The 10,577-nt window shown below is 40.4% G+C and overlaps 1 long non-coding RNA gene across 1 annotated transcript; it reads left to right on the top strand.

Annotated features, from left to right (window-relative positions):
- Positions 1-8,081: 8,081 nt before the first annotated feature.
- Positions 8,082-10,118, top strand: LOC134477390 (uncharacterized). The gene is made up of 2 exons (XR_010049446.1): positions 8,082-8,562; positions 9,174-10,118. It is a non-coding gene; the product is annotated as an uncharacterized LOC134477390 (long non-coding RNA).
- The last annotated feature ends 459 nt before the right edge of the window (positions 10,119-10,577 follow it).

The raw sequence follows: 10,577 nt of genomic DNA, 5'->3' as shown, positions 1-10,577 counted from the left end.
CTGAAGGGAAAGGGGGAAGTAGATAAAAAGAAGAAAAGGCATTGCTGTGATGTACTCCTCCTGTATATGAAAGTTGTAATCTAATGTCATACTCCAGCTCTTTTCAATTCTGTGAATATTCTTGCATTATCTGACAGACACCCAGTGCTGGGATACGGCTACAGAACAGGCAGGGAAATACTGTGGCGGCGATAAGCTTGTTTCAAACATTCTGTAAAGTGTTTATAATTTGTCCTCATGCTTTATTTTTTACTTTCAAAAGCATAATTTAAATTTAGCATCCACATTGGAAAGCAACTTTTAAATGATTTGTAAAATAACTTGTAAGACAATAAATAAACAATTAAGAGAGATTACAACTACTGTATTCCAGGTTAACGATACAGGTGCAAGTCTTTATTATTTCAATTATCCCAATACTAATGGTAATCAATACTAAATACATTGGGCTGAAGGATGGTATTAAATTAAATAGAAGTGTGTGCATAAATAACACCTCTCACTAGAGAATCCATGGCTTCTAAGCACAGTACAAACAATGGATACCCTGCAATACGGTAATAGCAATTTATTTAAAGCCTTATTTTTGTATGTGGGAGTATAATTTCCAGCCAAGCAATTCTCTCAACCTTTGGGTTTTCATAGGTAGATGAAACTACCTTTCTTATATATCCTGAGGATTAGCTATCAAAACATGGAAATGAGTTGGAAAATGAAAATCAAAGAATTAACTACCAATTTTTTATTATTCTCCTTCAGATTTAATAGAGGGAATTAGAAACAAATATTTTCCTTGAATAATTTCCATTTTTTGACATTAACCAGTGGTTATAGAATTTAGAAGATATAACTAGGTTTGCCCAAGGTGCAGTGATCTAGAAGCAAGTAATTTTGACTGGAATCAAGGGAAATATGTAAGAATATCCAAATTCCAGTTAATTTGCCAGTTATTAACAAAGAATTTTAAAACAAGATGGATGAGAGATCATAAAGGAAAATTGCTGTGGGTGTAGGGCATGATCAGAAAATCAATAATCAAGTGTTTCCACATTTTGGTTCACTTGTATTCAAAATAAGAGAAGTTTGCAGGAATTAAGCAAGGAATGTGTATAATTACATGTCTTTGTATAACATTTATGCATATGCTTAAACATAAAGTAATTTATATTTTTTAAAGGAAATCATATGTATTATGGAAAATCAGAAAGAACAAATCAATAGAAGGAAAACAAAAGAATTCTAAATCTATCACTCAGAAATATTTTTATTTATTTTTATTTTGCTAGAGATCAGATTCATGACCTTGCACTTGCCAGGCAGGCACTTATGCTGCTGAGCTAAATCCCCACCCCAGAAATATTTTTTTTAAAAACGTAGAGGATATCTATGTATCCTATATGTAATAGGTAAAAATTATTTTTAAGCTAGTTTTATCATTTCTTCTAGGGAGAAGATAATCTTTGTTTAAGAAACTTTGATTTTTTTCCTTTGGTGGTACTGGGAATTGAACCCAGTGCCTTTACGCTAAATTTTATTCCAAACCACTCCTCTTCCTCCTCCTTTTTAAAAAAAATTTGAGACAGTGCCTCCCTAAGTGATGAAGTTGCTCAGTCTTGGATCAAACTTGCAATTCTCCTGCCTCAGCTTCCTAGATTAGGTGGATTTCTCAAGTATGAAAGAGGAAGTCCAAGCATTGGCACCGTAGAGAGCATAACTATGCTTACCAGTGTCCATTTTCTCCTTTTGGATTCCTTTGCAGTTAAGTAAAGCCACATGAGGAATTTTACCCAATGGGCTGTGAGCGAGGTGGGGTGTGTGTGTGTGTGTGTGTGTGTGTGTGTGTTGTGTGCCCTTTCCAACACAGACACAGGGAGCAAGACTTCTGCATGCTCCCCTGTGGTGCTGAACTGAAGTAGATATGTGTCCCTCTTTCCAGCTCTGTGTTCAGTGACTTTATGCTGTAGCTTGAGACTGTCCACAGTGGGGCCATTCTCGGTGATGTGTAGCTATCATGGTATTCACCAAAACATAGTGATGTTTAGCTAAATCTTTATGCATGGCCTTACAGGACAGAAAGGTTTAATTATTATTATTTTTTAATAACATGAGGCTCAGAAAGGGAGTCTTCTGTGGATAGTGGTCTCAGTTGCTTTTTAAAATCAGTATCCTCTTATGTGTATGCCCCTTTCCCATCTTTTCCTATCCCCACTTTCTACTTTCATGGATAATTTTATGTTCTGAAGATCAGAATCTAGAAAGGATAATGAGAGAAAAAGGAAGGAAGTAGAAGTAGGCAAGAAATCTATACTATAAATCTATCTGCTAACCCCACTAAAGCACTGAAAAGAATAGATGGTGACTTGCTTTACTCAGTTTAAGAACCTACTCTTTTTGGTTTCTCTTTGACCTAGTGATGATTCCATATTGTGAACTAGGATGCATTCAAATTCATTGCAATGACAAAGGACACAAAAGCAACAAAAGTTTGTATTGCAAGTTTGTCAGTAAAGAAGGAGTTAAGCTACCTGGGGTCGTGCATGCTACTTGGGAAACTGAAGCAGGAGGATCATGTTTGAGGCCAGTCTGGGCAATTTAGCAAGTTTCAAAATAAAATTAAACAATGGCTAGCGATGTAGCTCAGTGATAGAATTGCTTGTCTAGCATGTGTGGTAACCTGAATTCAACCCACAGCACTGCAAAATCAAAGACAAAAAACCAGAAAATAAAAACAAATCAACCCTACATATAATGAGAGTGTCAGCGTGGTGCCCAAACTCCTCCAAAGTCCCACCCTTCTCGATGGTAGCTGTCTGGTCTCTCATCTACCACAGACTCTCCACACCAGTCTCACCAAACTGATCACAGTTCCCCGATACATGGGTTTTCTCTGGGGCCTTGGCGGACTGCGGTTCCTGGCCCCTTTCTGTTCGAAACTAGGGCTTCCAGTTTGAGCTCAGCTGTCACCTTCTACCAGAAGCTCTAAATCCTCCTCTGCATCAGCAGGGGCTTTTCTCCTCTGTCTCAGTCACATCCACAATGTTACCATTTTGGTTCACTCACTGGTTTTCTCACGCTAGGTGGGGGGCTGCTGTAGTATGAAGACTGCCTGGTTCACTCTAATCACTTAGCAGGGTGGTTGACATTCAGTAGGGGCGCGATCTACATCCTAAGTGTATGAACACCACCCATAACAAATAAGCCTAAGAATTCTTGAGAGACTTTCAGGTTTATGGTGTAAGTTCAGACCAGCCCCAAACCATTTTCTAAGGGCCTGGTACGTGTCTGTAACTTTACTTGGTGCTCCAGAAGCTACAAAGGTGAATAAATAAGATGCAAGTCTTAAGAGTTTTCCTGTTACCCTCGAGACTTACAATGTGGTTCTGATAACAGTCCAGTCCCTGAACAATTGAGCAGTTGAAGGAGAGCAAGTGGCCCATATTTGAAGGGTTATTGTTTACTGTAGACCCAAAAGCTAAATAAAGGACACAAGAATAGGAAAAGTTTTTAATCTAAAGTTGCAGGTATTCTCACACTTGAGAATATAATTACACACCCAACATTACTAACATGTAGGTATAATGATATTCAGGTTTCTAAACTATCATAAAACTACAATTTAACTTTTCCAACAAAATCTGTTATCAGTTCTTATTTTATGTTAGTTTTCTATGTGTGCAAAATTCAACAGAAGCTGTCTTAAGTGTTTTCTTCCTTATTAAACAGTTTTCTAAAATCCATAATACAGCAAGACAATACGGAGTTGTATTTATGTCTATACAATTTAGCTCCACAAAGCCAACTGTGACTTCAGCAGGGCATTCTTACACTAGCCAGTTTTTGTTATCAGCTATACAACATGAAAGAAGATTGTATTTTCAGGCTAATGGAAGAAACTGAAGTAGAATAAAGACCCTAAGTATTTTAAAACACTGATTTGAATAGCAACTTGAGATCTAAAGGCAAAAACAGTATAAGTTCTGGAATAAGTAGATCATTTACCCATTTGGGACAAAAGATTTTTTGTTTTCTTTTTTACCTGAAGTGAAATTACCCGTCCTATTTATGTACTGAACCCTTAAAGAAGGTTCCATTCCTTATCAAATTCTATTCTCACATCTCCTCATCTCTCAAATTTTAAGTACATAAGGACACAGAGGTGAACTTTAATTTCAGCATTTCCTAAATATGAGGTTCTTTTATTTCAAGAAAAACTTAAGGATAAAAGGAGATCTTCTATTTGAGAAAGACCTTCCAATTGTGGTATTTTCAATGCACATCCTCTAAAGACATTTTGTTCAAAATATGTAACGGATCTGAAGCAGAGATGAAATGAATCACAGCAGCAATATGATTTTCGCTTTTGTTTTTATGTTTTTGACATTCTTTTAATGTTAGTTTGTAAATGAATTTTGCTAACATAGGGCAGTGGAAAAACATCTTACAGGTGATTTTATTTTGAGAGTCTTTTTTCCCCTTTGTGACTTTTTTTTGCTCAGAATGTCTTTCCTTTGGCAATACATGTAGATATAACTATTGGAAAAACTCAAACAAACATATCAGAACCCTCCCAGCAAAATCTACTCTCCTCTGCTTTTATGCTTCAGAAAAGTTGATGTAGGTCAAATCCCATGAACAGAGATTTGAGTTGTGATGCTATTTGTCAAAGTGGAATTTGACATCTAATTAACCAATCTGTTATTGATAGAATTAGTTTCTTTGGCTCAGATGATAGTTGCAATTGCTTTTCAGTATTCTGAGCATTTTTCTTTGGGCTGACAGTGCTTTTTTTTTTTTTTTTTAGATGTTTTTCTTTAACTGTATTAAAAAATGCACTTCTCAGATGAAGAAATACAAATGACTAACAAATATATGAAAAATGTTCAACATCACTGGTTATTAAAGAAATGCAAATTAAAACAACACTGAGTTTCCATTTCATTCCAGAAAGAATGGTTATCATCAAGAAATTAACCAATAACAAATGCTCGTGGGGCTGTGGGGAAAAAAGAACCTTTCTCTACTGTTGAGAAATGTAGACTGGGACAAACACTGAGGAAATCAGTGTGGAGTTTCCTCAAAAAACTGGGTTTAAAGGTACCATTCTATTCAGCTATTCCCATTCGGGGTATTTTCCCAGAAGAATTGAAAACATCATACCATAGCAATAAATGTGCAACCACGTTTATAGCAGCACAATTTGTAATAACTAAATCTTGGAAACAACTCAAATGCCCATCAACTACAGAATGGATCAAAAAGATGTTGTATTTTTATACAATGAAGTACCACTCAGCTATAAAGATGGATAAACTCAAGGCTTTTATGGGTAAATGGATGCAATTTGAGACCATACTCATAAGTGAAATAAAATAGACTTTCTTGTGTAAACATTATACTGTCTCTTAGTGTAAGAAAACTGAAAGAGTAAATAGAATCTAAAATGTACAACAGTGAAAGTGAGAGGAGAAGGAACTGCTCAAAAGGAAAGAACAAAGAACAACTGGGATGAGGGAGAGGAGAAAAGACAGGAAAAGATTTTATATATATATAAGAAATAATTATACTACTAATCTCTGTTAATTCATTGAAAAAATGATTTGTGCTTTCATTGTTTGAACAGTTTTTCATTCCTATATCTTGCAATCTGAGCAACTACTTTGAAGATAATAATGTACAATATAGTTACACTTTTTATTTTTATGTTATTTAAATTTTTTTTATTTTAAAGAGAATAAAACAAAGAGAACAAAGTAGATCAGAACAAAACAGTGTAATCAACATAGGATTTCAAAACAAGACAACAGGAATCAGCAGTGGTTACCATAATGTCTCTTGTTTTCTTCAAAATAGTTCTCCATGTCTTCACACATAATGAATTCAAACAAGAAAAAATAGTATAAAACCATTAAAAACAAAAAACTGAGAGCATTACAGGCCTTCAAAACCAGACATAGGAAAATCAACAATGGCGATCATAATGTCTCTTGTTCTCTTCAAAATAGCTGTCCATACCTTCATACATATTGAAATTAAATAATACAAAACATTAAAACCAATCTAAGCAAAAATAAAAAGCATTACTGGACTTTACAACAAGATGATAAGAAATCAGCAATGGCTACCATATGTCTCAGTTTCTTCAAAGTTAGTAACACTTTTTAATCTCCTATTATGTTATTTTGAAATCCTGTTTGTTTTTGTTTTTAAAAATATCTAAAAAATCAAATTGCATGGCAAATTCAGATACCACCTATATGAGAATCATGAAGAAATTCCAAGAAGTGGTATCCAGTTCAGCTCGTTTTCTTTATTTCTTACTTTGGATAAACTGGAAGCTGATGGTAGTGTGGAAATGACCACTATAACTTGACGTTTTATGACAAAAACTCTTCCAACTTAGGTTAAGGAGGAAGCAAAGAGTTACAAGTTTTCAGTATTTTAATATCTCATATTTAAAGTTTTTAAGAAGAGACTTAATAGAGTGAAGTTAGCTAGGAATCAAATTTTAGTCCCAACATTGGACGTGTTACCTTGGCAACTTAAACACTCTGAGCCTCACTTTCTCCCATTAGCAGAATGTGTAAGATAATCTCCACGTCGCAGGGCTGTCACGAGGTTAATTATGATTGCATGTGGAAAGCGTCAACCGTGTACCTGGCACAAAAGTGACCAATAGATGCTAGCATCCCCTCTTGTCACCAGCGTACTCTTCCTCTGCCTTGTCCCTTGTTGAATCAGGACCTTAGATATATTCCAAGGTGTAGAGTGAGGATACTCTACAGTCGTTAAGATCTGATTTACCCCTAAATTCCTGCTAGGAATATTCTCTGAATTTCCTGATTTTAGAAATTACTGTGTAAAGGGAGAGTTAGGCCTTGTGTCTGGTAGCCCTTAGTTCAAAAATACAGGAATGCTGAGATTTTATTGCCTATACATACATGGAAATGTTCACATGAACCTAGCCTTAGTACAGTCGAGGCTTAGTCTGGATCTGATTATTAGTATCAACTGTTCTTATTTTCAAAAATGTCCTGATATGCCTGGTAAATTATATGATCCCTTGTGTTCTACAGTAAGTCCTTTCCTATTCACTAGGGTATTGATAGCATCTAGGCACAAAACATGATGCTTGGTTGATGCTCGATACACAACTGTCACATAAAATGATGCTATTTTGCTTAACAATTAATGGACTATTTCTGAGTAGAAAAGTAGGAAATATTACTCATGGGAAATTTGGAAACTTCTGAAAAAGTAAGAAAAGATAAAAAGTTATAATTGATAATACTGCAAGACAGATTGCTTTACCAACAGTTATTGGTAATAACTTGGAAAAGTGGAAGTCAGTGTCTTCAGTATATTTGTGGCAGAGAGTGGCTGTCACAGGATACTTGTTGGTCAAAGAATCTGGCATGCTCACGGCCTCTTCTAAACACGCGGGCCTAGATTGCTGGCTTGGTACTGCATGACCCGACTGACCGGCTGGAGCGAGTTGTGTAACAGGTGTGCTTTGATCCAAGAATAGTCGAATCAGAGGCCGCAGCAGCCCGCGACCTAGTGCAGAAGGCTGAGAATATGAAAATATTCTTTCTTTTGAAGCTGAACTAGAAAATATGGTTGGCGAGGGGATCTGAAACAGAAGGAATCTGCAATGAGGAGCTAGGAGGTAAGGTAGGGCCAGGAAGGGTCATAGGAAGAAGCAAAAGCTATTAGGGGAAAAATGTTTGAAGTAGAGGAAAACTATGCAGGCTAGAAGGAAGGAATAGACTAAAGGGTAGAGAGAAGAGGACCAGGGGCACAGCGAGGGGCACAGTCACTGTAAGACAGAGACTGTCACAACTGCAAGAGAGAAAAAGAGACAAGACTGCTCTCCTGAAAGTGTCTTAGGTTCCAGATTTTTCTCTGGTTCTGGACCCAGTTCACAGATACATGTATGATAATTCATTCTTTCTAAGGTGGTTGGAATGAGTCTCTACTATTCGCAATCCAAAGAATCTGACTGGGGCAAGTGGCCCATTGTGAAAACAGGCGAGCCTTGACAGTGGGGACTGGCAGGGCCAGGAATTCCAGGCTAGGTTCTTGTTGGGAGCCGTGGCACTGTCAAGTCATCAGACGCGGTGATTGCGAGGCCTGTGGGAAAGTACAAAAGCCTGGGCTAGATTACCCCTCTCATCGAGCCCGCCTGTGTGGCACCTGTTTCTTATCACCCCACTAAGTTCCCGCCTCACAGGGTAGTCTGCCTAGCTATTAATCCTATATATAGCCAGTGCCTCCACCCCCGAGAGAGAGAGGGACTGAAGCACGAAAGGAGCCGCGGGGAGCGGACCAGAGGAGGCTTCGGAGCGAAGCACAAAAGGAGCCGCGGGGAGCGGACCGGTAGAGGCTTCGGGGCAGGCTGTACGGAGAAGGAAAATAAAAGAAAAGGTTGTCCACCGCCAGACTTTGTCGTGTGTCCTTCCTGCCGGCCGGGAGCTCGGACACCGACATTTGGAGGCCCGCACGGGGACTGATCACCCCCGAGACGTGAAGTGGACAACGCTCCAGTACAGTGCTGCAAGACAGGTGAGTAGAGGATAAGCCTGGGCCCTGGGTGGCGCGCACCTACAGGGTTTGTAGACTCCTCTCAACCTCACGCGTAAGTGGCGGGTTTCTTGGGCCTCACGCGGTGAGTATGAAACATAACACCAGAACTTAAGGTAATAAAAGAGTGTAAAACATAAACATACAAGTAAAAATAACAGAAGATATATTAAAAATGGGAAACATGCCAAGTAAAGATACACAGCCTTGGTGTTGGTCCTTCGGAGACTCCTAAAGTCCAAGGACCTCAAGGTGGGGCGTAAGACTTTAGAAAATTTCCTTGCAGAGATTGACAGCTTTGCTCCCTGGTTTCTGCCTACAGGGCATGTAAACCTGCCCTCCTGGGAGAAGTTGGGCAGAGACCTTTCCCTAGCAGAACGGGAGGGTAGAGCTTCAGTCTCTGCTCGTCCATTGTGGGAAATGATACACACGTGCCTAAAGAGTGAGGGTAGTTACGGGGGGAGCTCTCAAGAACTTGTAGAAGTATGCGAGGTGTTTGAACAGGCACAGTGAGGAAGCTCCCGAGAAGGGTCCGTCAAGGAGGGCAGAGATACAAAAGAGGAAGCCGAGGCGCGGTTTGTGTCTTTCTGCAGGAACCGGGACGAAAACCACTGTTGGTCCCAGAGAGGTTGACGCGACAAAGCCCTCGACTGAAGATCAGACCTGCCCTGCCGGAGATCCATCACAGACCAACCAACAAGATGAATAGAAATAGCGGTAGCCCAAAATGGACAAAAAGATCCTCAGGCATACGCATGGCTCGCTCGCATGGCCTACGACCGCGTTTAAAAGTGACAGGCTTCCCACATTCTCCTCCCTAGACAACAACATGTAGCAGGGTGGATGAGTCAATGACGGGTAAGAGCGTGCCTCCCCAGCACGACTCAACCTAAGCCAGGCCCTACCCCGTTCCGCTCGAAAGCCGCTGGATTGTTAGATAAATTTCTCTCCGAGGGGATTCGTGGAGAGAAATGAGTGCATGCCTATGTGCAACCAGGTTCCGTCCGGTTCATTCCTGGCCCTAGAAAAAAGGACGAGGGCCTCGGGGCCTCGGCAGACTCGGGGACGGCCGACCCGGGCCGACGCCGAGAGCCCTTGGTGGGCCTCCTATCAGGGCATAGGCCTCTGCACTCTATCCAGGACGGGCTGCGATGCGCGTATTCATTTAAAATAAAATAGGGGGAGATGTTGGGAGCCGTGGCACTGTCAAGTCATCAGACGCGGTGATTGCGAGGCCTGTGGGAAAGTACAAAAGCCTGGGCTAGATTACCCCTCTCATCGAGCCCGCCTGTGTGGCACCTGTTTCTTATCACCCCACTAAGTTCCCGCCTCACAGGGTAGTCTGCCTAGCTATTAATCCTATATATAGCCAGTGCCTCCACCCCCGAGAGAGAGAGGGACTGAAGCACGAAAGGAGCCGCGGGGAGCGGACCAGAGGAGGCTTCGGAGCGAAGCACAAAAGGAGCCGCGGGGAGCGGACCGGTAGAGGCTTCGGGGCAGGCTGTACGGAGAAGGAAAATAAAAGAAAAGGTTGTCCACCGCCAGACTTTGTCGTGTGTCCTTCCTGCCGGCCGGGAGCTCGGACACCGACAGGTTCTTAGGGTGCAGGAGTCCTCAGAGAACCCAACAAGAAGAACAGCCATGAAAACTCTTGGGAGCTGGGGAGCTGTCAAACAGCTCCTCTCCCCATTTTGTGTTCCTCCTAAGGTCACTGGTGTCTCATCCTTGCCACTGCCAGCCTATGTTCATTAGCCTTTACGACGTAGCTCCCTTCCAAGGCTTAGTTTCTGCTCTCCTGTAACTCTGTATTGTAAGTAACTTGGAGTTGTCATGGCCTTGACTGGCTCCTACTTTCTATGAATTTAGAAATTTAGTGTGCAACACTGCTTGATTCTAACCAATGTGACTTTTATTGAGAGAGAGAGAGAGAGAGAGAGAGAGAGAGAGAGAGAGAGAGAGAGAAAGAATCACATGAGCTTTTCTAACACCATGAACTT

This window comes from Cavia porcellus, unplaced genomic scaffold (assembly GCF_034190915.1).
Source record: "Cavia porcellus strain 051 isolate PalLab524CR breed Dunkin Hartley unplaced genomic scaffold, mCavPor4.1 scaffold_8, whole genome shotgun sequence".
Taxonomy (NCBI): Eukaryota; Metazoa; Chordata; class Mammalia; order Rodentia; family Caviidae; genus Cavia; species Cavia porcellus.
This window is presented reverse-complemented; position numbering and strand designations above follow the sequence as displayed.